The 23,985-nt window shown below is 49.1% G+C and overlaps 1 protein-coding gene across 8 annotated transcripts in view; it reads left to right on the top strand.

The window, feature by feature from the left end:
* Window positions 1-23,985, top strand: part of HIVEP3 (HIVEP zinc finger 3) — a 480,349-nt gene that overhangs the window by 384,511 nt on the left and 71,853 nt on the right. For 7 of the 8 annotated variants that reach the window (XM_027607320.2, XM_027607348.2, XM_027607357.2 and 4 more), the window contains one exon: window positions 3,222-3,419. The gene's annotated coding sequence lies outside the window, so the exon portion shown is untranslated. Of the gene's footprint in view, window positions 1-3,221; window positions 3,420-23,985 lie in introns of those variants that run through there. The other variant, XM_027607377.2, reaches the window with a different exon arrangement.

Below are 23,985 nucleotides of genomic sequence, written 5' to 3'. Positions count from 1 at the left end.
TCTGATACAGTTTTTATTTTAGTGTAGTAATTCCTTGAGTAATTGTTTTAAGAAAAGATAAGTGGGTGGCATGCTATTTTTAGTACTTCTCTCTTTGGCTTTGAGAGGGGGCAGAGTAACGGATCTTTTAACCCTTTTTCCTTAGGGCTCTGCAGTCTTTGTTGCCCTCTGGCAGTTAATGATGGGGACGTCAAGTCCAATGGCAATTTGATTCTCAAAATTTTGGGACAAAGCTGCCCACTTGGGTAAGGGGCAACATCACTTCCATGGAGCTTTGGCATCTCCAGAGAAGGCAGGCAAAGTCGGGATTTGCTGAGGATTGAAAGTCTCCTTGAAAATGGATACGTCAATGTGGGGCTTCATCAGGATTGTGCAAGGAATACAATCCAACAGGCTGGGACTGAGGGAAACAGTGAGGGGGAATTTTGAGGCAAGGCAAGGGACTCAAAGAATCTTAGGGTACAAACTATTGATTGATGGGCTGATGGATCCTTCAGGAAGTTTCTGTCATGAGCAATCAAGCCATCTGTCAGGGCTAGGGTCTCCTGGAAGAAGAGGGCTGCTAATGAAGACAGTGAGGTGTGGAGTAGGTGGTTTCTGTCCTCCTCTCCTTCCCACTTTGGTCTGTTTGGAAACCCAAAGGATTCACTCATTATCCTTGGATTTCGTAATTCCAGCCAGCCGGCCCTACCCCCAGCTCCCACTGCCTCTGAGCAGGATTCCCTGGGGATTTGGCAGGTGGGCCTTTGCCTGCCCCCGGTGGGTGAAGCTGGCTTAGCTTTGATTCGATTTTCTGTCATTCCTCCTTGTCTGCTTTTCCTCAGACTTGCCAGCCACCTGGTGCTACCCGAGAACTGTTCTTACTTGAACATCTCTTTTTATTTCACTGGTGTTGAGGGGAGAAGAGGTAAACACATGGGTTCCATTTGCCGTGGAGAACCTCAGGTGTGTGTAACATTTCCTGGTGACCCGGATGCAGGTGTGTCCGCCTGGCTCTCTCAACTGCTGCTGGAGGCCAGGAGCGGTGCTCGAGTGGTGCTGGCCCCGCTGGTGGGGTTGCGGGGGGCAGTGGCTAGCTTCCTCCACCTGATCCGGTCCTCCCCTCCAGCCACACCTCTGGTCCCGACTGCATTACCTCACTGATTAAAATGATTCAGTGGCCTCACTCCACTGTAAGATCAAGTCCAGGCTGTTCCGTATACCAAGTTCTCCCCCGATCAGCTTTTGCCCCTCATTTCCAGCCATACGGACAGCATGCAACTTGTCGAACGTCTGGCTACTTTGGGGTCTCCTGTCTACCTACACTTCTTACCGTTTGAAATACTCTCTCTTTCTCTCTCATGCATTCAGACACCATCAGAATTGACCACTCTTTTCTTTATGCCTTCAAGGTGTAGTTAAGCTATGAACCCGTTGACTCTGTGCATTCCTTCGTTCCTGGCCCCTCCCCCCACCATTGTGATCCCCTTGAAGGCAGGGCCTGAATCTTGACTCTTTCATGGCCAGCACTTACCGTTGGGCTTGACCCAAAATAGGTGCTGCACGTGTTATCTGTTCAATGAATGAGCCACCCAGTTAGGTTCTAAAGAGAATTGTTCTAGGTGCACCCTAGGCACCGGTAGGTATGGTTGTGAGGGGGAGGGCGGTAGCAGTAGCCAAGGCTCGGAAGTGGGCATCGTGGACTGTGTTCGGAGGATAGCATGTTTTAAGAAATGAGTGTTTCCCCACGGGGAGGGATGGAGCTCAGCTGTTTGTATTGATAATTGAGATCTATCAGAGGGGGTGGTTGATGAACACTGAGGAGTGGTGATGGGGCTGATGAACACCGAGGAGGGGTGAAAAATTTGGATGCTTTGGATGACAGAAGCGGGAGATGATAGACGGAGGCCCTGTGTGGTCGTGTGCTGCTGCCTTGGGGTGGGGGGCAGGGCTGGCTGGATTCTAGAGCAGCAGGTATAGTGGTGAGGGGACAGCATGGTGGCTTTGGCTACATGCACGCTCTGGAGGAATCCGCAGTGGGATGTGGTTGCTGGAAGACTAATTCTTCCAAGGCTGTGTGCCCCCAGAGAAGGAAGGGGACATTACCCCAGGCTTGTGTGGAGGTTACTCCAGACCTAGATCACTGGGCACGCTGTGGGACCATGAACATTGAATCATGAGAACCCTGAGAGGCACTTGCCATTCTTAGCAAGTTGACTAATAAAAATTGGTGCTCGCTCATTCATCCACTGACCTGTAATCATGGTTGAGCCCCTGCCCTGAGCCAGACCGCCGTTGGCCTTGAATGCCCTGTCTGTTTAGTGATTTGGGGAGTACAGTGTGCTCTTGGGTCTACTTGTTGGATTTAATTTTCACCCAGGCCTGAATATAAATCACTTGTGCTGGTGGTATTGGTTGTCCCTCACTGTATAACAAAGCATCTGAAACTGAGTGGCACTCATTTCTTAGCTCACGGTTCTAGAGGTGGAAAGCCTGGTACAGAGAGGCTGGATTCTCTGCTCAGGGATGAAATCAAGGTGCCTGTGGGCTGAGCTGTCATCCTGAGGCTCTGGGGAAGGTTCTGCTTTTCCAGGCTCATTCACTTGTTGTGGGAATCCAGGTACAATCCAGGATTCCAGGTAGGACTCAGGTCCTGTTTTCTTGCTGGTTGTCAGCAGGGGGCTGCTCTCAACCCCGAAAGGCAGACCCCAGTCCTTTCCACATGCCCCTCCATCTTCAAGGCAGCAAACTTGCAAGTCAAATCCTCCTGATTCTAATCTCCATGACTTTCTCTTCAGCCACCAACCAGAGAAAATTCTGCTGTTAAAGGACTTTCTTGATTAGGTCGAGCCCATGGAACCATCTGTTTTGAGATCAGCCATGCCCTGTAACATAACCTAATCATGAGAGTAAAGTGCACTATATTCACGGTCCTGGGGATTATACAGCATGTGTGCACCAGGGGGATGGGAAACCTTGAGGGCCATCTTGGGATTCTGCCTACTTACTGGTAGAGAAAATAGGGGCTCTGAGAAGTTAGGTGCCATGTGCAAGATACAAGAGGGCACCAGGGCCACCTTGCCATGCTGTCTCCCCAGGGGATGTGGGGATCTAGCCCAAGACAAGAAGCTGGGAGGAGCTGTGGGGGCCTGGGCCTCCTGGAACCAGGCAGAGATTGTTCTGTGTCTGAGGAAGTTGACCAAGCAAACTCTTTGACCATACTTTTCAACCGTCCCCTGCAGGATTCGAGGCACCAACCCAGCAGCCTCTAACTAGTTCATGGCGGAGCCTCAAGAGATACTGGCCAGGCAAGCTCTCCCTTCCAGAGGGCAGAGCAGAGCATGAGAGGAAGGCCACGCAGCAGAAGTGGACATGAACGCTGGTTTCCAAAGAGAACAGTGTTTTAGTTTTGGTCATCGAAAGTGGTGCCTTCAACACAGGTAAGAAACAGTCTGTCATTGAATATGCTTGCTGGGGGCACCGTTTTGGTCTTTCTTGCATGAGCTTGGTGGTGGTCTTCTTCTTTCAAACGTATACCTCTTTCAAATTATTATTATTATTATTATTATTATTATTATTATTATTATTATTACCACCTTCCTTGAGCCTCTGTGGAAATGGGAAATCCTCAGGACTTCCTTGGCCAGGAGTAGAGACCTTGAAGGCCAGGCTTTCTCCCTGCCCCACCTCACCTCCCCCAGTTGTCTTCGTAGGTCCTCAGTTTCCCTTCTGTCCCTGGCAACACCTTCAAGATACCACAGCCCTCCCCACACGCCAGCCCACACTCCAGAGGACCACTGTCTTCTCTGCCCCCCTCTTCGCCTGCCCCTCTGATGGTTCTGGCCTGAGGAGCCCCCTGGCCACCCCCTCCCTACTCAGAGGAGAACAGTGGGTGTTGAAGACTGAGCCGCATCTCTTCAGGACCCTCCCTGTGGTGAGGAATTGGAAGGATGTCGGGTTCTGAGGCCTGGCTACACGTTAGAATCTTCCAGAAAGTTTTTAAAAATTCCAGTAGCAGTGCCCCAACCCCCAGAGATGCTGACTGAATGTGCCTGGGGAGGGGCCCTTGCATCGGTAGATGTCTATGTGTCTAGGTAGTTGGCTCTTCAGGTATGTGTTGTGGTTCCAGGTTAGATTCAGGTGGTGGTTCAGGTTAGCTGTGTGGGGTTAGAGCTCTTTGGGCTGGGAATATGTCTTTGGATGTTTTGTCTGGTTTTGGGGTATATCAGAATCACCTAAGTAGGTTGCAGGGGGTGCCTGGTTAAAAAAAAAAAAAAGGTAGATTCCCAGGCCCACCCATGTTCTCTGAATCAGACTCTTGGGATTGGGGCTACAGGAATCTATATTTTGATTCAGATGCAGCCAACGTTTGGGGGCTCCAGGGCCTCTTTCTTGGAGCTCTGGTGATGCTCACCCTGTGTTTGGGTCTTTGCGCTTGGCTATGAGTCCCCAGGGGGCTTGGCAGCCTGGGTGCCGTGAACGCTGCCTCACCCCCTTCCTCCACGTGCTTCCTCGCTTACAGAGAGGAGGGCAGGGCCTCACGCAGCCCTCAAAGATGGCATCACTGTAACTGCCTAAACCACAAGGTGGCTGGGCCCAGGCCTCTGCCCACAGCTCAGATGCACCACATGGGTCCACTAGACCCAGGCCGTGACCAGGGCTTTCCAGCCGAGGTGGAGGAAGCACCCCTGGACTCTGAGGAAGAAGGACTGAGCATCTGTGCCTCCCTCTGAGAGGAGAGGTTTGATGGGGTGCTTAATAGTGGAGGCGCTGGATCTTCCCGAGTTCAAATCCCAGCTCCGGCACTTACTGGTTTCATGAGGCATTTGCTATTGAGGAGGCAAGTTGCTTGGTCACCTTGGCTCATCTTTCTTGCTTGTAAATGAGAAAGGGATGGTACCTACCACTCAGGTTGCTGTGCAGATACAGGGAAGGCCCCTAGAATGGTGCTGGACACATAGCAGGGGCTCCCCAAGTCGGAGGCAGCCCTCCTTACTCCTGCAGGTGGGTCGGCCACCTCTCTGCCCTCCTGGCTGCTGCGCTGTGAGAGGTGTGCCACGCTCGGCCATCTGGTCCCCAAGGGCCAGAGGGAAGTAAAGCGACCAACACTGTGTATGGGGCCTGGCACTTTATAGACGAGCCCGAGTACCTCTCAGACCCAAGGGAATCTTGGTTCTGGCGTCCTTCCTGCAGAGATAAGGAAACCGAGCCCAGAGAGGTTCAGTAATGTAAAAGCCGGTCACACCGCGAGAAGGAGCCGAGCCTCGGGCCACAAAAGACCCAGCACTGTCTTCTCCACCAAGATGCTTCCTGAAGAAAAGCAATAACAGCCTCAAGAATGACCCTTCCCCAGGAGTGTCTACATTTTAATAGGAATTAGTAGCACCATAAGGAATGGGTCCCCTTCCTTGGCACCCTGGGACATCTCACGCCTCAGTTGAGCGGTTGTTTCCTTCTGCATATGTCACAGCCTTTGTGGGTCTCCTCTGCCAGTGGTCTCAGGGCACTGAGTTTATTTAGCTAGGTGTGCAGGAAATACTTGAACCTGGCTGGAAACAGAAACCTCTGAGGGATGCAAGAAGAGGTATGGGAGGACCATCAAGGGGAGTACGGGGGGCGGGGTGCGGGCGGGAGGGTGGGGGGATCCTCCCCAGACCTGGCATTTGACCTCCTCTACTTCACTGCTTAATTCTCCTTTTGTCCTATGTGGGTTGTGCTAGCTGCGTGGGAGACTCGCTAAAGGATGGGACGGGTCTAGAGGGAAATGAGCCGTCAGTTCCAGCAAGAAATCTGGTCCCCGCCCCTTCCTGTGCTCTCCCTGGGGAATAAAAGCCTCTGTGATTCATGGGGTGCTGACTCAGGGCTTCTGGAGCGTCCAGGTGCTCATGGACCCACGGGTGGCAGAGCCTCCCCCAGCCGCCACGGAGGGGGCTAGAATAGATCACACCTGAGGACGGTAGAGGGCTCAGGCCTGGGCAGGTGGGTGTGCCAGGTAGGAGCCAGCTGCATGCCGGCCTTCAGGGGCATTGCTGACTCCCCTGTGCTGCGGAGGCCCATTCGCAGACGTGAGCTTGGGAATGGCTATGTTTGAGATTATTTGAGGGCAGGGAGATGCGGAGTCATGCCTCCCACTTTACTAGGGCCCTGGACCGGGGCTCTCTCCAGAGTACACCTGATTTCTGAGTCAGTCAAGATGAACCTAATTTGAAAACGGGCTGTAAAGCGTTTTCTCAGCAGCTAAGCTCTCTGCTAGTAGTTTGCCAACCTCTGTGGTCTTAGAAGCCATTGTTCAAAGTCAAATCCTCCATGGAATGCCAATAATATAAAACAGATTCAAGTGGTTGTTTATTAATATACATTTATCATTTAAATTCAAAATTTTGACATCTATTTATAATGAAAGCCCATCAATAAACACACTGAAATCTCAGAGTCTAGATCAGGGATTGACAGACTCCTGCCCATGGGCCTAATCCAGGCTGTTGCATGAGTTCTGTGTGTAAAATTTTATTGGGACAAAGTCATGCCATTTATTTCCACATTATTTATGGCTGCTCCCCTGCTCTGACGGCAGAGATCAGTAGTTGTGACAGATTTCCTCTCCCACAAAGTCAAAGATATTTACTCTTTGGTCCTCTATAGAATTTTGCTGGCCTCTGTTCTAGATAATCATTTTATCGCTTACCAACTATAACATCTAACATGCTTTCTTACTTTTGTTTTGTTTGGCTTGGTTACGCAGTATTAAGAAAATTCTCAATCATATCTATACGATGATGTGAATGGTACCAGACTTCTAACAGCTTATCTTCAGCCCAGGATGATCTTCAGTTCGATGTTATATGGACACTGGGGTAGGAGCAGACGGGAATTCTGGTTTGTAGCTCTGACAGTATCAAGCAACTGCTTGAATCCCTTCTTATTACAACACTCAGACAGGAAGCCCATGATCAGTGATGACGTTTTTGTGATAATCCACATGCTGTATTCTCATATCATGGAAAGTTTGAGAGCGTACTTGTTTGTGTGGTTTTATGTGAGCGTGTATAGTCCCGACTTTAAGAAGCAGCAACATAAAGATGCCCAGTAAAGAGCGCCAGTCTTTCTAGTTGAAGACATATTTTAATACCGAAGTTCAAGATCTACCCAGGCTTTTGTCTGAATTCTGCACAAACCAAGTTAAGCCAGCCACCCCTATTGTGTGTCCTTGGTATATTACCGCGATGTGCCATGGAACACGTTTGAATGTGCAGGCCCGTTTTCCATGGCAGTTTTATGTAGGAGGAGTCATACTATAGTTTTGGAATAAAATTCTCAAGTGACATTTGAAGAACCTCTGAAACACCTCATGGAACCCAATTTGAAAGACACCCCTTCAGCAAATACTGGTGGTTCTCATTTCTGTGCTTTACGGAGCCAAGGATGCTGGGGCTGAGAGGCAGAGGGGGGGGTGTGGAAGGCGGGGGTGCGGGGTGATGCTGTCGATGGCGGGAGAGGGTCACAGGGCGGTGGGGGGGGCAGCTCAGTGCTGGAAGAAGTTCTTGGGCAACAGTGAAGCCTCCTAGGCTCCTGCCAACACGGGGGTGTCTCCTGACGATTGTTGATGACCTAAACACTTCTCCCAGGGCTGCCCTAATGACTTCCAGCCATCAGCTTGGGAGAAGAGGTCTGGAAGAAGGTGGGGAGAGTAGATGATGTGCAGAGAAATCCAAGGCATGGGAGCTGGGGGATACGGAGGGAATACACACACATGGCTTCTAAGCAGCTGGTAGAGATCCCTGCAGCCACTTAGCAGATCCAGGTGCGGGCCAGGGGTGAGGGAGCAGGATGGCGGAGGGGGCAGTCGGCTCAGCATGCCAAGCGTGACCTGGATGGGGACCAATGTCCCAGAGAGGGGGTGGCTCAGGTTGGGCAGTAGCTTTGGGCATTCGAGGCCCACAGAGTCAGGACTATAACCCAGGAGTCCTGGCTCCCAGGCTGCCTGCCTTCCCTAGTGGGTGCCGGGAAGAGAGGGGCCGGCCCAGTGTCTTCAGGAGACTGGGCTGGAGAAGGCGTCTCAGGGGTAAAAAAGCACCAGTTCTTTCTTTCTGAGGTTTTGCTGCTCACCCCATCGAAAAAGAACATTTTTAGATTTTAAAAGGATGACCTCATTTTTTTTCTTATTTACATAGCCCTGTTTGTTTATATAGTCCTTTAAAAATAGTGAACGTGTGCTAAGCTTAGGGCTCTCTCCCACCACCAGCAGCAGAGCCACTGTGTGGGGAGAAACACCTTTTTATCTAAGAGAGGGGCAGCCTTGTTTCCAAGGACAGATGGGAGCAAAACGGGACAGGTAGGAAGTTTCGTGGTTTCTCGTGTCGCTTTTCCAAAATAGCCACACTCCTGCCTCCCACTTCCTGCCTGACTCGACTCAGGGAAGATTTTCTCCTGTAGAGGATTTGTGTTCTGTGAATTCTCGGGGAAGCTCAAAGGGATCTGTCAACCAGCAAACATGCTTCAGCTTGGCACTGACGGCCCCCTTGAGTTTGGCACTGGGTTTGCGTTCTGGCTCTGCTGCCTACCAGCTGTGTGACCTTGGGCAAGTTGCTTCACTTCTCTGTGCCTTATCTGCGAGACAGGGAGAATGACACAAACTGCAGCTGCTGTGCGGAGCAGATGAGGGAATACGTGTAAAGGGCTTAGCCCAGTGCAGGCACAGGCGACTCTTAATAAATCTCTTGATAAACAATAGCAGTGGTGTCATATCCACCCCCCCACCTGGACAGTTACACTAACCTCCCAACCACCTTCCCTTCCTGCCAGCTTGTCTGCCCCACCCCTCCCAACATGGTCCCAGGGGGATAGGAAGATTAAAAATCCGACCGTGCTGTCCCCTGCTTAAAATCCACCTGTCCTGGGCGCCTGGGTGGCTTCAGTCATTAAGCGTCTGCCTTCGGCTCAGGTCATGATCCCAGGGTCCTGGGATCGAGTCCCGCAGTGGGCTCCTTGCTCAGCAGGGAGTCTGCTTCTCCCTCTGCCTCTGCCTCTCCTCCTGCTTGTTCTCTGTCTCTCTCACAAATGAATAAATAAAATCTTAAAAAAAAAAAAAATCCACCGGTCCTTTCCCACATGCGTGGCAGGGAGCAGCAACACTTTTTTTCAAAATGGCCAGATAGTAACTATTTTAAGCTTTGCGAGCCGCACGGTCTCTCTTGCACCTGCTTCCCTCTACTGTGCTGCGTGCAAGCAGCCATGGACAGTGTGTAAAGGAATGGGCATGGCTGTGAAACTTGATGTGCAAGAACAGGCAGTGGGCTGGATCTGCCAACCCCTGACCCACAGGATGAGCCCGGCTCCTCGGCTCAGCTTCCCCAGCCCAGCCCATTCCCGTTCTCCATCCCTCTGCCTCCTCCTCCCCCACTCGGTGCAGAAGGGACTCCTCACACTTTAATCCTTTACCCTGAGTTCCTTCCTTCTGGATTCTCCTTCTCTGCCCCCCACCACCATCGCCTCCTCCATGACATCAGGAACCTTTGCTCTGGGACCCTGCTGTACCCTCTCTGTATTTCTACCCTGGGCAGGTATGTAATTACCCTCTGTTTTTGCTTTACAGGGGGCATCCCTCATGCAGGATTCTGCCCCTCCTCCTTTGTGTGCCCCTGCGTGTGTGTTTAAGTGTTTATAGATGCTCAGCAAGCATTGTTGTTGAACACAAAGATCTGTAGGATAGACGGTTGCCCTCAGGGAGCTTACAGTCTGGATAGGAAGCTCGGATGTGAGCTGGCAAGAGAAGAGTTCTGGGTTCAGGCTGGTGAGCAGACGGACCAGCCTGGTGACCGTGAAGGGCCCTTCTGCAAGAGACTGGGACCTGTGCCTGGAAAGCAGGGTGGGGTCTGCTCAGGGACTAGGGGGATGGAGAGGGAGTTTGAACTTTATCTCGTGAGCCAGAATTTCTCCAAGTGTGGTTCACAAACCATCCCCCTGCAGTAGAATCGCCTGGAGTGTTTCTCTAAAATGCAGATTCTATAGTCCAATCTCAGGAGGCAGGGTTGGGGGTTAAGGCCATGGTCTGTAGGAAGAAGAAGGTTACAGTATGGTTGAAGGTGATGATCATAAGCATTCTTTAGATTGACATCACCTGTGGGTGTCACCGCCAGGCTGGGGAGAAGAGAAGCAGGAATGGATAATGTTTCCCAAGAGCAGAGAAGGGCACCAAAGCTCAGACATGGCAAGTGACTTGCCCAAGATCACTCTGTGACTTACTTGCACATATCGGACTGGCTTCCTCTCACAATTTCAGGGCCTAGGGTGGTCCTGGAGGTTCCACAGAGGGAGGAGGGACAGGCATGGTGAACGTCCTCAGACCCCAGCACAGCCTGTCATACAGGGCGCTTGCTCAGTAAGTGTTGAACCAATGAGGGAACGGGCAGAGTTGGATGAATGGGTGGTATGGGAGCAGAAGAGTGGGGTTGTGGGGTGCTTTTGAGGCTGCAAGCCTGGGAGTGTAGGAGAATGGCTTCCCCGGAGGGACAGGGGAAGCGATGAGGTGGGTGCTAAGCATATGGAATTCGAGAGGCCAGTGCGTTGTCCAAGCTGAGCCATTGCCACTGGAGACACGGGCCTGGGGCGTTCCGGGGCAGGGCAGGTGATGTGTGCACCTGTGGGAGCTGCTCATCAGATGGGGTGAGAAACTCGAGAGAGAGATGCAGGGGATTAAGGACCGGAGCCTGAGCGATGCACACACGCCCCTAGAAGCAAAGGCTCTGGTGTAAGAGTCCAACAAGTGTGCGGAGAGCGGAGTCAGGATGGGCTGGGACCCACTGGGGAGAGAGGTGTCCACAGCCAGTCACCCGGGAACATGGTTTGGGCCCCTCTTTAGAATAAAACCAGCCAACCTCAAAGAAACTGTGCCATGGGTAAATAAAAATTTACCAATCACCCATCAAAATAAAACTGAAATCACGAGTTTCTGTTTGCCGGAGATTTGTGCTTCCGACCAGCGTAGCTGCAGGTGTGGGAGAGCAAGTGCGAGCTGGAAGCTCCTGTGCCACCTGTCAGGACAAGCCATTTTGTCTCTGCTGGGGTTCTGGCTGGCGGGCGTCCTTGGGATCGCTTTGTGGCTCTCGGCCTTTGTCTCCTCTCCTGGGTCTATCTTAGCTCCTGCCCCTTCCCTTCCGCCTCTCTCTTGATTCACTCTGCAGATATTTATCCCCGGGAATAAAGCTCTGTGCAGAGGAGCTCAGCGGAGGCCCCCAAGCCCGGCAGGGCCTGTGAATCTCCCACTGGAGAGCTTTTAAAGTGATAGGGAGGTATGGGGACTTGTATATTCAAGGTACCTGAGAGCAGGGCGGGGCCGGCCCCGCCTCAGTGGCACCTCTCTATGGCTGCCTCTGGGAATCGGCTTTTCTGCAGCAGCTCTGCCTGGGCTGGGCTGAGGAGGCACTGACGCCCGGGTCTGGCATCCCCCCCCACCTCCCCATCAGGTCCTAAGCATAGAGCCTCTCAGCTGGCCTCCCTTGAGCCTTCAGAGCCTCTCCTTCCATTGACCCTGCCTGTGCCACCAAATTCGTCCCCTCCCCCCACTCCTGACTCACGTGGGCTCTGGCACAGTGGCGACACGAGGACCGCCATCACTGTCATCCATCCTCAGAGATGGATCCTCCTTAAAACCAGCCATGCCTAACCAGGAGGTGCCACATACCGTTCTAGGTAACAAGATGCAGATTCCTACCTCTTGGAGTTCCACTGTGGTAGGGGAAATAGACACCCATTTTGTCCCCTTGCCACATACTGTATATTTTATATTATCTGTAAAATAAATAGACAGGTGTTATCTTGTACTTATGTGAAGTACCTAATGTGTGGCGAGGTGAGCCAGGAAAGAAGAGGAAGCAGGCAGTCAGGGTGGGCCTCGGAGGATGGCATTTGAGCAAAGACCTGAGGGCTAAGGGAGTGAGCACTGTGCTCTCTGGGGAAAAGTGTTGAGGCAGAGGTGTGATCATGTGGGGGGGACTCTGAGGGGGCCCGTGTGGCTGGAGGGGTGGGGGTGGAGGCCTAGGAGGAGAGGAGGCTGGAGAGGGGTTGGACAGGGGGTGGGCAGATAACCGAGAAGTCCTTGGAGGTCTGCTGCATGTTCTGAAAGGCCCACCCTCGCTGTGTGTGGAGACCGCACTGCAGGAGGCCAGGGCAGCATGGAGACCAGCTGGGAGGCTGATGTCGTCACCAGGAGGTGACGGTGTTGCCAACCAGGCTGGTGGCTGTGGAGGCGGTGGGAAGTGGTCGGGTTCTGGGAAGTGTCTGGGATGTGAGGTGTGTGAGAGTCTAAGGGAAGAGAGCCCTGCTGACAGTCGCACTGACCCAGTCTGCTCTCAGGCTAGTCAACGCCCTCCGCCCCCAGCCTCAGTTTCCTCGTCTGGAAAATGGAGCAGTTGGAGAGATTACATCCAAGATCTCTTTTGTTTTGAAAACTCACTCCTTGAGCTCCAGGACTGATGGCCGGGGTGGTTGGGGGAGGCTTTGTGAATGCGGGGTAGCCCTCGTGTTTAAGAAAGAGGGGCGCTCGACCAGCACCACTGACAGAGGTGGGGGGGCTGGAGGAGCGTGCCAGGCCTGAGTCGGCAGGACCACGGACTCCTGGGAAGCAGGCTGGGAGGCCTGTGAGTGATGCCTGGGAAGCAGTGGGCAGTCACCGTGGCTCGGGCCCAGGGCCTTGGTAGGAAGGTGCCGGATGGACTCACTACACCCTTTGGAATAAACCGTTCCAGGGCCTGAGCATTTTTTCTGCAAAGATGGAGGCCCTGAATTTTGAACATTTTCAGATGGACACACTCAGGCAGGAAGGAGTAAGGCTTGGCTCCCGTCTGGGGAGAGTTAACCTTCTGGCCCAGCATTGCATAACCAGAGTCTGCTGAGTGCAAGGAGACTCTTCTGTGTGTGGCAGCCAGAGTGGCAAGCCTGGTGGCTCCGGGCTCTGGCACCGTCCCGAAGCGGAACAAACAGCCCTCCCTTCCCAGATAATGGCCCTCATTGAGCATTGTGTCCATGGCCAGCGCCCAGCACAGGGCCGCTCAGCCTGGGTAAGTTTCCTCTCTTGGCTCCTTAGCAAAATATTTACACTGTGCCTTTCTAGTAAAACGGTTCCTAGGGACCAGCAGGCAGAGAGAGCTGGAGCCAAGCACCCCCCGGTGACCCGGCTCCCAGCTCCCACACCCCACGTGTGAACCTGGGCTGGTCATTGCCCTCCAGGGCTCATTTGTAAAATAAGGCATTGAGCTCGAGGATGCTTGAAGGTCTGTCCAGCTCCGAAGTCATTGGCATTTTCCCTACTTGAAGAATGAGCTCCATTTTCTTATGTGGGGGTAGGATTTGGCTGGTGGGTCTTTTTCTCAGGAAGGCCTGTCTGTGGCTTGGGGGGAGCTGAAGAGAAGGACTCAGAACCCTGCCTACTCGGATCAGAAAAGCTTCTGTCCCTGTCCACGTGTCTTTCAATGGGGAGGAGCTCACCCCAGAGGGATCAGCCACAGGGGACATGTAACCCCATTATCAGAGGGACATTTGAGGAAACTAAGGAAGAGAAGACTGTCCTCAACCATCCAGGGGATTGTCCTGGAGACGAGGGGTCGGAGGTGTGTCTTCAGGACAGAATCAAAACCAGTGCGTGAAAATCACATGGCTCATTCTTAGGAAGATGCCACAAACAACAGGGCCCCATAGCCATTCCCACGCAAAACACACATACCCTTTGACCCATGGTCCCATTTCTGGGAACCTGGCCTATGAAACAATAGCAGCAGTCTGCAAAGATGTGTGTACAGAGGATGTTTATTACAAAATTCTGGTGGCAAAAAAAAAAAATTGGAAAAATATATGAAAACTCAACAGTAGGGAAGCTTGAAGGTGCTCTGTCCAAACCGTGGCCTGTGATCTTCTCCGATCACTTCGGTTTGTGTGAGCCACGCCAGTGATGCCATGACCAGGTTTGAGATGCACCCTTTGCCTTGGTGGGCCTCAGTCGTGCTCAGATTCACCCCTCCCCACAAGTACCCCAGGCTTTGGAAGTGGAGGGAGAGATGACAAGGTGAGGAGACCCCCAGCTGGGGTGTCATTTCTTCCTCTTCGGTTAAAGTCACTTGAGCTGCAGCACAGAGTGTTCTATTCACAGAAGAGAAAACCATACTTGTTAAAGGGATACTAGCGCAATGAGCACTGGGTGTTATATGCAAACAATGGATCGTGAATCACTACATCCAAAACTAATGATGTGCTGTATGGTGACTGACATAACATAATAAAAAAAAGATTTATTCCTGTATTTAACAAATATATTTAAATTTTAAAAAATATTTCAACCAAAGAGTGACAACAAAACAGGCAATAATATAACCAACAGCAGAAAATCTACCACCCCGCTTAAAAAAGACTCCGGCCAATACAGATGGAAGCCACTGCACCATCCCGGGGCCCTCCCTCCCTCCAAGAACTGATCGTCATTCTGAACCTGGCAGTAACAGCCCCCTCGTGTTTTCTGAGCACCTGCTATGTGCCAGGCAGAGGGCTGGGTGCGGGATTTACCCTACTGAAAAAAATAGACATGGTTCTTGCCCTCATGGGGCTTGCTGGGTGAGACCATATGCCTTCATTAGCCAGCCTCCTTCAGTGAGTTCCAGTCTTCAGTAATTTAAATGTTCACCCACCCGTGTGGAGCAGTGGTGAGGGTGAGACTGGGAGACTCCTTGACATGGACAGTCACTGGCCTTGTGATTTGGGACAAGTCCCTTCTGCTCCCTGAGCCCCAGCATCTTCATCTGTCACGTATAGGCTTTAGACTTTAACTTGGATGCTGCTCAAGGGCCCTTCCCTTGATGGAGTTTGATGAGAGACCCTAAACCAGGGCTGGTGCATGGACTGTCTCCATCACTTCATCAGGTAGAGGATGTGAGGGACAGCTTTGCTGTCCATAAGGGAGGTGTGCCCCAATGTATCGAGAGTCAGGGGTGGGGGCTTATTTCTCAAGTGCAGGACACAAACCACTAGTAGAACATGAGGTGATTTTAGGGGAGCATGGATGAAATTCTCTACGTTAATAGTAATTTCTTTGATTCAGTAAAATCCTAGATTTAGACCTATGATCCCTATTGCTTAGGTGGAACCTATGTTTTAACAAGTCAAATTCATCAATATAAATGAAAGTATCACACAAATAATAGAACAGATGGTGTGTGTCTCTGGCAAAACTTGAAACGGTGGTCACCAAATGGCACGGTGTTTCCCAAACAAGAGCTAATGATGTAAAGGGTCGGGCCCACCTGGCACGTTAGATGCCAGCAGACCCAGCCAAGGCCTGGCCCATGGGAGCCCAAGTAGTATTAGAGGATGGCCCTGAGAATGTGCAGCTGTGTTGTTCTTTCCTCTCACTGCCAGGAAGCTGCACCCTGTATCCGGGGCCCAGATACAGCCACTGTGTGGGGCCGTCCCCTCTACTTACCGATGTTCTTCTATCCCTCTAGTCTAGACCTGTGTCTTCCATTTCCCCTGGGTTGACTTGTGATTTTTAACTCATGCTCCTATTTTGTGTTTGTTAACTCATCAGATGCTCTGTGGAATAAAGCAAGTTAAAATTGCAAACAAACAAACAAACACACAAAAAGGGAATTAACTGTCAATAAATTAATCAATTTGTGGACAAACTGCCTAAGACCAAAGCGTTCTTGGCTCCACTCAGCCTGTTGGGATTTCCTGCCAGGAGTTGACTTCCCAGCTGAAAGAATGCCTGGGTTAGAGAGAGTGGTGATGCAGTTAGAAGGGCCACTGCCCATTCTGCACCCCAAGATCTGAACCAGCAAGCCCTGGGGCCCCACACCTTCTGTTGAGCTTTGAGGCCACCTTAGAAATGGGGCTCTCCCTTCAAACTCAGAATGACAGGCCCAGTACTGGTGGCCTTGACAACACCTCTCTCCCCATCAGAGAATGGGGTTTGTAGACAGCTTTTCCCTTGGGCTCTCCTGAGGACACTGCAGGGGTCTCACCCCCCCCCCAAGGAACATTCTGAGTACAGATGGGTTCCTAACCACTGGTTCTTTTGCTGGCCCCAGATTTTCCCTGCTGTGACTACCGCTCGACTCCCACACCGCCTGGTCCTACACATCCACCACCAGACCCCATGCCGTCCTGACGCTCATGCTGGCCGGCTTCGACCTGCATGTCACCCAGGCATTATGGCCTTAGAACCCCAGGGGGCCCAGGATGCTATGAGAAACACCATGAAATACTGATATTTTTAAAGCAAATGACTAAAACCATTACGCTAAATGAAAGAAGCCAGACACAAAAGACCAAAGATTGTATGATTCCATTTATATAAAATGTCCAGAATAGGCAAATTCATAGAGACAGAAAGATAAATTAATGGTTGCCAGAGACTGTGGTGGGGGGGGAGGCGCTGGAGGGGAATGTGGAGTGACTGTTAGTGGATACGGGGTTTCTTTTTGGAGTGATGAAAATGTTCTGGAATTAGATAGTGATGACAGTTGCACAATCTTATGAATACACTAAAAACCACTTTATTGTACATTTAAAAGGGTGACATTTATGGTATGTGAATTACACTAGACACCATCTAACACAGCAGGTTGCTGGAGTTATGTTTACGAGAGCGACACTCAACATTTAGAAAATCCGATTCATTAACAGATTGATACACTCTCTAGTTTCAGAAATGAAAATACCCCCTTTTTTCCAGAAAGGAATTAAGATACCTTCTGTAAACTCCTCATTAACCAAGGTCTCCCACAATTACAACTTCACTTGTTCATTCATTCATTCCTTCATTCACAAACACCTGTGAGTGCCTGTGGGGTGGGCATAGCAAATATAAAGGCGGTGAAAACAGAGCCTCTTCTTCTAAAATCTGTGGCTAAAGATATGACATGTGAGAAAATTATCTCGGTGAGGGGACACGGTATAAACCGGCTCGAGCCCAGCCCCGTGCATATAGTAAGCAATCTAGAATGGGCCACTGTTGTCACAGGAGAGCGGGATTGTGTATGTCCTGGGCAGGAGGGCAGGGGTGTCATCCTGTCTGGGAAAGAGATATCACTCACCTGGGCCAAACTTATTGGGAAACCCCTTTGAAGAGGGATGTCTTGTGTCAGAGGAATTGGGAGTTCTGGGAAGGGAGTGCGCAGTCCCCACAGGGGAGTGAGCAGGGCTGGTGCTGGGGGGGGGGGCATGATTCAGCACCCCAAACTCCGGGCTGCCTTCCACCACTCCCTTCCCAGGCCACCCCGGCATCCCCTTCTAGATACTCCAGAGCCTCCAGGGCCGTGTCCTGCTGCATAAACCCTGCCAGATGGGTGCTCGCTGGCAACTGGCAGAGGCTGCCTCATTTCTGCAGGATAAACGAGAAACACTATTGGGTCTTCTGAGCTTCTGGACAAAGGAAAAAGCTACCAGGGTTCCATGGTCTCTGCCCATCTTTTCAGGTGTAAAGATGAAGGGTGGGGCAGGGGCTAGCATTGTTGGGTGCTGGAGGGAGGTACTTAGGTGGGTGATTCCAGGCCCTGGGGAATTCATTTTTCATGTCAAGAAACCCTTCCTGGTTCCTGAGCTCAGTAATGTCAGAGCCCCCCCCCCCCGCCCCCCGCCTTGTAATTATCCTGGTTGATTCTCAGTTTGTCCTCTTGTCACAAGATGTGATTCATCTTTCCCCCAGCACCAGTCCTTCTGTCAATCTATAGCTTATCTTTTCTTGTGGCTCTTTTCCTTTTTCCTGAATTAAATGCACTTGGTCCTACCTAGTTCGTTCCGCAAGGAGGAATTTGCATGTTATAACCCTTTCAGTTTAACATTGGTCTGTTCGCTCCCTTATTTGTTCACAGTGCCCTAGGCAACCAGAGACTTGTGCTTGGAGCTTTGGGAAGCACAGAGCAGTGATTCTCAAAGGGGGCACCTCCTGCCCCGCACCTCCAGGCCATGCCTTCTGCCAGGGTAGAATTTTCAAAATCACCTGGTCTGGTTTCAGTTTGGATGGAGAAAAGGATGTGTGGATTGCAATGAACCATTTTTTTTTTTTTTTTTTTTTTTTTTGTAAATCAGCCTCAGAAAAATTAGACTTGGCAACATCTTCTTGCTTGATGAAGACTGAACTAGAGAGATTTGGGGAACAGGCAACAAGTCAGAGAATGCAGAGAACTGCTCCCTTGGAGCTCACAAACAGTGCATTCCCCAAGTGTTTCTGGAACTTAGGTGTCATCAAAAAAGGAAAACCCAAAGTGAGAATTCCTGACAAGAACCTGTGGTCAGGATTCAGTAGGTATTGGATTAAACCGAACTCCTGGGTGGGGCCCAAGAAGCTGGGACTGGTTATAGGCTGACCCTTGGGGTCCTCTCCTAGACTGAACAGCCCTTTGTGGACCTGTATTTCTAAGTGGCTCTATGAGCCTGGTTTTCAGGAGCTAGTTATCTTGTCCTCTGGCCCATCTTGCAGGATCCCTTTCAAGAGTTTGACCTGATTCCCTCTACCCAGCTGGACTCCCCTAGGCCACCTGCTGTAGTCCTTTCTCATTCTCAGTAGTTCACCTACCCTTGGACAAGCATTTGTTATTAAACACCATTTATTAGTGTGTCTGCCACTGTGCTGGGTGCGTAGGATGTAATGGTGAATTAGAGAGGCTCTTTGGTCTAAAAGAAGCCTGTGTCTTTGGAGGAGAAAAATCTGTGGACAAACTACAACACAGCGTGAGACACACAGAGGTATTTGACTGAATGTTAGAGGGACACCCAAATCTTGCTGGAGGGTTTGATGTCTGGGGTGGTATACAGTAAGGGCTCTCCAGAGAAGCAGAACCAACAGGATGTCAATACATATATTTAGAGAGAGAGAAAGAGATTTCTTTTAAGGAATTGGCTCACACGATTATGGAGGCTTGGCAAATCCAAAATCTGCAGGGTGGGCCGGCAGGCTGCAGACCCAGGGGAGTCACATTTTGAGTCCAAAGGCTGTCCGTCTGCTGGCAGAATTCCTTCTTGCTCAGGCGAGGTCAGTCTTTGTTCTAGTCAGGCCTTCCACTTATGGGATGAGGGTCGCCCATATTCTGGAGAATGTCTGCTTTACTCAAAGTCTACTGTTTTTAATGTTGTTAATCTCATCTATAAAATGCCTACCCAGAAACATCTAGGATAATGTCTAGGTAGCATGGCCCAGCCGAGCTGACACATAATATTATCTGTCACAAGTGAGTTTGAAGGACACTGAGGAGTTTGCCACATGTCTAGGAGGGATGGGGCATTTGGGGCAATGGGAACGGTGTGCATTCTGAGAAGTCTACAGCTCCCTGTGATGAGAACACACAGGTTGGAGGGAGAAAGGGAGAGATGAGTCTAGAGATGCAAGCTGGAGCCCCTGAAGAGGACTTCAGAACCATGCCATAGAGCCCGTACTGTGTGGGAAGCCTACGGGATCTTAGAAAGGGGAGCTGTTATGGACTAGAGACAGCCTCTGGGCAGCCTCCAGGGGATGGGATGGAGCCCTTCTCTCGCAGCACTTGGTATAGACAGCTATATGACTCTCAGGTCTGTGGGTGGCAAGGTACAGGGGGTTGGGTGATCAGCTACCTCCAAAGGCTCTTCCCAGAAGCTAAAAGAGGACAGAAGCAGCATGGCAGGTGCTCATACAGTGACTTGCAGGCCTCTTGGGTAGTCCAGTCACTGACTACTCCCTGGTGGACCACAGGCTGCCCAGGCAAGCAAGACAGGCTGTTCCTGCCCTCCACGAAACTAGGTGGGCTTGCTGCTTTGGTGTTGGGACGGTCAAGTGTACTCTCCATGGACTCTGGGGGGTTCTAAGCTGATGGCCCTCAGCTGGAAGGACCCATCTTCCTCATGATGCATCAGGATCCTTGAAAGGGCATCGGCCTCTCTGCCAGTGAACCACAATGAATGATTTCCTAACCACAGGCACGTAAGTGTCCAGCTCCACATCCAAGAATTGTCAGAAGATAAAGCCATTTTTGAAGGATGACATCTTGGTATTAGAAAACAAGATAGAATGCCATCCATGGACCAAAATGTTGATAGGTCTTAGGAAGATAGGAAACCCATAAGATTGCATAGACAGAAAAATCAGAGCAGAAGACACTACAGACAAGACCCCAGAGGCCTGAGAGATTTTTTTACTCCAGAAAAGCCAAGTATTGTTCAAAACAAAAGCCAACACAACAAAGAATAGGAACGGGCTGCCGGGGTTGTAGAGTCCCTTAAAGAACTTCTCAGAAGAGCAAGTACAGTTCAACCCCTCTCACTTTCTACATATGGAGGCAGGTGGCCAGTGCCAGGCCAACCCCAAGAAATACTCTCTAAGGAAAGTGTTGGGCCCAAGGTCTGAGACAAGCTGAGAGAATCCAGACTCCCTGCCAGCCCAGTGTGGGGTCAGGGAGCACGCAGTGGGCATGGGCAGCCTGCCTCCAGTGAAGTCTGCCACCCTGTCCACTGCAGAGTAAAGCCCTTCTTTCAGTGATTGCTGGAGTCCCCTGGCTGGCTTCCTCCTCACAGTCCTTACAGGGAGACTTGCCATCATAATCCTCCACCCTCTTACATAGAACCCCTTCCCCCCAAAAGGATTGGTTCATGATTTCAACATCACATTCAAGGACAAACCTGTCAGAAAAAGAGACCAGAAACCTCAAAGGAAGTCCTTTCCAGTTAATTATTTAATCAATATCCTCTTCCTCTTCTTCTGTAGTGATGGACATTTGTTCAGGGCACATGGCCTCCCAGCTAGAGACTATGTTGCCAAGGCTCTCTAGCAGTGAGGTGTGGCCCTGTGGCTAGTGTGACCTGAAATAACATGTACAGTTTCCAGTCTTGCCATCCCTTTTCCCTTTCCTGCTGACCATAGTGTGGACATGATGCTGGAAGATGGAAGCCAAATGCTGTGGATGGCAGAAGAGCAAGATCAAAGATACCCACACTGTTAAGTCACTGCATCAGCCCATGGCCACTTATACTCAGACTTACATAAGACAGAAGCAAATCCCTGTCTTGTCTAAGCCACTCTTACAGTTGTGCCCTTGTTGCAGGAACTGGAACCTATATCCTAGCATGTATACTAAATTCACAATGTGGTCTTACATTCACAAATAGGATCACCAACTCTTAGAAGAAAACCAATAGCAGGAAGAGAAGGCCTATAATGGGAAAAAAAGAAAAAAGAGCTCACTCCAAAGGAAATAGTTCAAATATAAGAGAACTCTAAAATCAATAATCATTAGTATCCTTGTCAATAATTGAGATTATTTCATTTAATAGAAAGGAACCAGCTGCCATAAAGATGGAATAATCAGAGAAAAGGAAATAATTATTGAAAATTTAAAATACAACTCCTGAAAAAAATTCAGTGGGTGAAATGAATGATACAATTGGTATGGATGAAGACCAAGTTGGTGATCTAGAAGTTAAAACTAATATCCAAGAAAGTAGAGCAAAACATCAAGGAGAAAAAATTCAGATCCATAGAGGCCAGATCTAGGAGGTTCAGAATCCATCACATAGGAGATCTAGAAGCAGTGACCATAGACAGTGGCAGAGGGAGGGGTAGAAATAGTCAAAGAAATAGCAAGAGAAATTTCCTGAATTGAAGAAACACACCAAGATTTTAAAATTGAAACAGCATACTGAATTCAGGATAGGAATTAGTGAAAAGGAATATCTAGACCCATCTTGCTGAAATGTCAGAATATCAACGGTAAAAAAAAAAAAGCTTCCAGAGAGAATAAAATCTTACATCAGCATTTCTCATCAGTAAAACAAAATGCCCAAGGACAACGGAACAGTGCTTTCAAAACTGTGGAGGACATTGATTTTGAACTAAAAATTCTGTCCTTTCAAATTTGAAATCAAAATAAAGATTTTTTATGTGTAAGAGCTCAGAAAGTTTATTCCTCAGTCATCCATATTTTTCTGGGGAAAAATAAACAGAAACAATGATGAAAATCTCCTGGAGTTATTTCTCTCAATCAAAAATGGAATCCAAAAAGGTGATGACATGGGATTCAAGTGAAGGAAGCCATACTTTATAGGAAGACGTGTTGGTTCTTTACTTACGGTGGACTTTTCTTGTAATGAGGTTTCAGTCATGTAGAATTATATTTCTTTTTCTTGAGTCCATTCATACTAAGTGGTTCCCCAGGGAGTGAGATCTTTACAATCATATTGTTGATTAGCTTCAATTTTTAAAATTAACCTAAGTCTATAGACTAGACTTAATTGTAATATAGAGGAAATGTCTTATGCAACTTGGAAATGTAAGAGTAATAATATATAACTAACAAAAATTTGAAGGTGGATGGAGGAAAAGAGGTGGAAAGAAGAGTGCGTACACACATTTCTTCTTTGTTCACAACAGAAAGTGGATAGATCCTGTCTCAAGTTGACGGACAAGGAAATAATTTAAATATATTATTTTAAGATGTTAAAGGTGACTGCCAGGGCAACCAATATGTGACTATCAAAAATGGTGAGATGGTTGGAAGGAAGTTGGGGAGGGGTACATATAGAAAGTTACTCAGCTTTCATAGCAGAGAGTCAGTCCCATAACTGAGTGAGGATGGTTTCAAATTCTGGGGCCTGGGAGACACCAGACTTTGGGGAAATTAATAATTGTAAAAGAAATGGACTCCACAACCACACCAGTACTGCATCTCATCAGTACTTGCTGCCACGCAAACACACCTGTTCTCTGACTCCAGGCATCAGATGTGTCATGATGTGGGAAGGCTCATTCATTCATTCAACAAACATTGATGGGGAACTCATTGAAATAAACATATCAGAAGCCTGATTTGATTCATCTCCTTGGCTGCTTCTCCCACCAGTGCGCACTGCACACCTGGTCCTCTCATGCTGGACTGCCCACCACCTCACACATCCAGGGTTTACCCTAGCATCATCATGCCTTTGCCCACACTAACCTCCTTTTCTGCTTGATGAAATCCCTTTGTCCTTAAGAGCCCAGTGTACTTTCTCTATAGCCTACCCTCATGAGCCCTCTCTTCCCTGCCAACCTGTACTCAGAACCTATTACCATCATGGCATCTACCACACCTTATTACCTGGTTTTGTTTGTGTCTCTTTCCTTAAAGGCTTTGTATCTTTCAAGTGCAAAGTCCATGTCTTTTTTTTAATTGAGGCATGACATACATACAGTTATGTACACATACCATAAGTGTACAACACAAGGAGTTTTTACATATGTACACCTATGTAATCTATATATATGTAACCAGAGCAGTATATAGAACATTTCTATCACCGCAGAAATCTCCTGCATTTCCCTTCCAGTCAATATCCGCCTGCCCGACCAGAGCTAACCACTATTCCAATTCCTAATGCCATAAAATTAATCTTGCCTATTCTTAAACTTCAATTAAGTGGGATTATACAGTATGTAGTCTATTGTGTCTGAATTCCTTGCTTATTATTGTATCTGTGAGATCCATCCATATTTTTTCTATAGCAGTACTTTGTTCTTTTTTATTACTATGTAATAATTCTTATATGAATATACTGCAATTTATCTGTTTTATTCATTGTTGGCCTTTAGGTTTCTTTCAGTTTTTTGCTATTATGGATAAAACTACTGTGAACATTCTTGTTTGTGTTTTATGGCAGACAGATGTATGCACTTATGTGAGATATCTTCTTAGAAGTGGAATTTTGGGATCATTGGGCAGGTGTGTGTTTGGCTTGGAAGATTTTGCCAATCAGTTGTCCAGATGGTTGTGTCTATTTACCTTCCCAACAACAGTGTACAAGAAGAGTTCCAGTCGCTCCACATCCTTGCCAACATTTGGCATCATTTTTTTTGTTTTTGTTTTATGGTAGTCATTCTGGTGAGTGGTGATGGATTTAATTTATATTTCTTTAATGGATAATGATGCTGACACCTTTCCATATGCTTATTGACCCTTTAGAAAACCTGTTTTTTAAAGTACTGGTTCAAATCTTTTGCCATTTTTAAAAATTGTGGTAAAA

This window comes from Zalophus californianus, chromosome 4 (genome assembly GCF_009762305.2).
Source record: "Zalophus californianus isolate mZalCal1 chromosome 4, mZalCal1.pri.v2, whole genome shotgun sequence".
NCBI classification, from domain to species: Eukaryota; Metazoa; Chordata; class Mammalia; order Carnivora; family Otariidae; genus Zalophus; species Zalophus californianus.
This window is presented reverse-complemented; position numbering and strand designations above follow the sequence as displayed.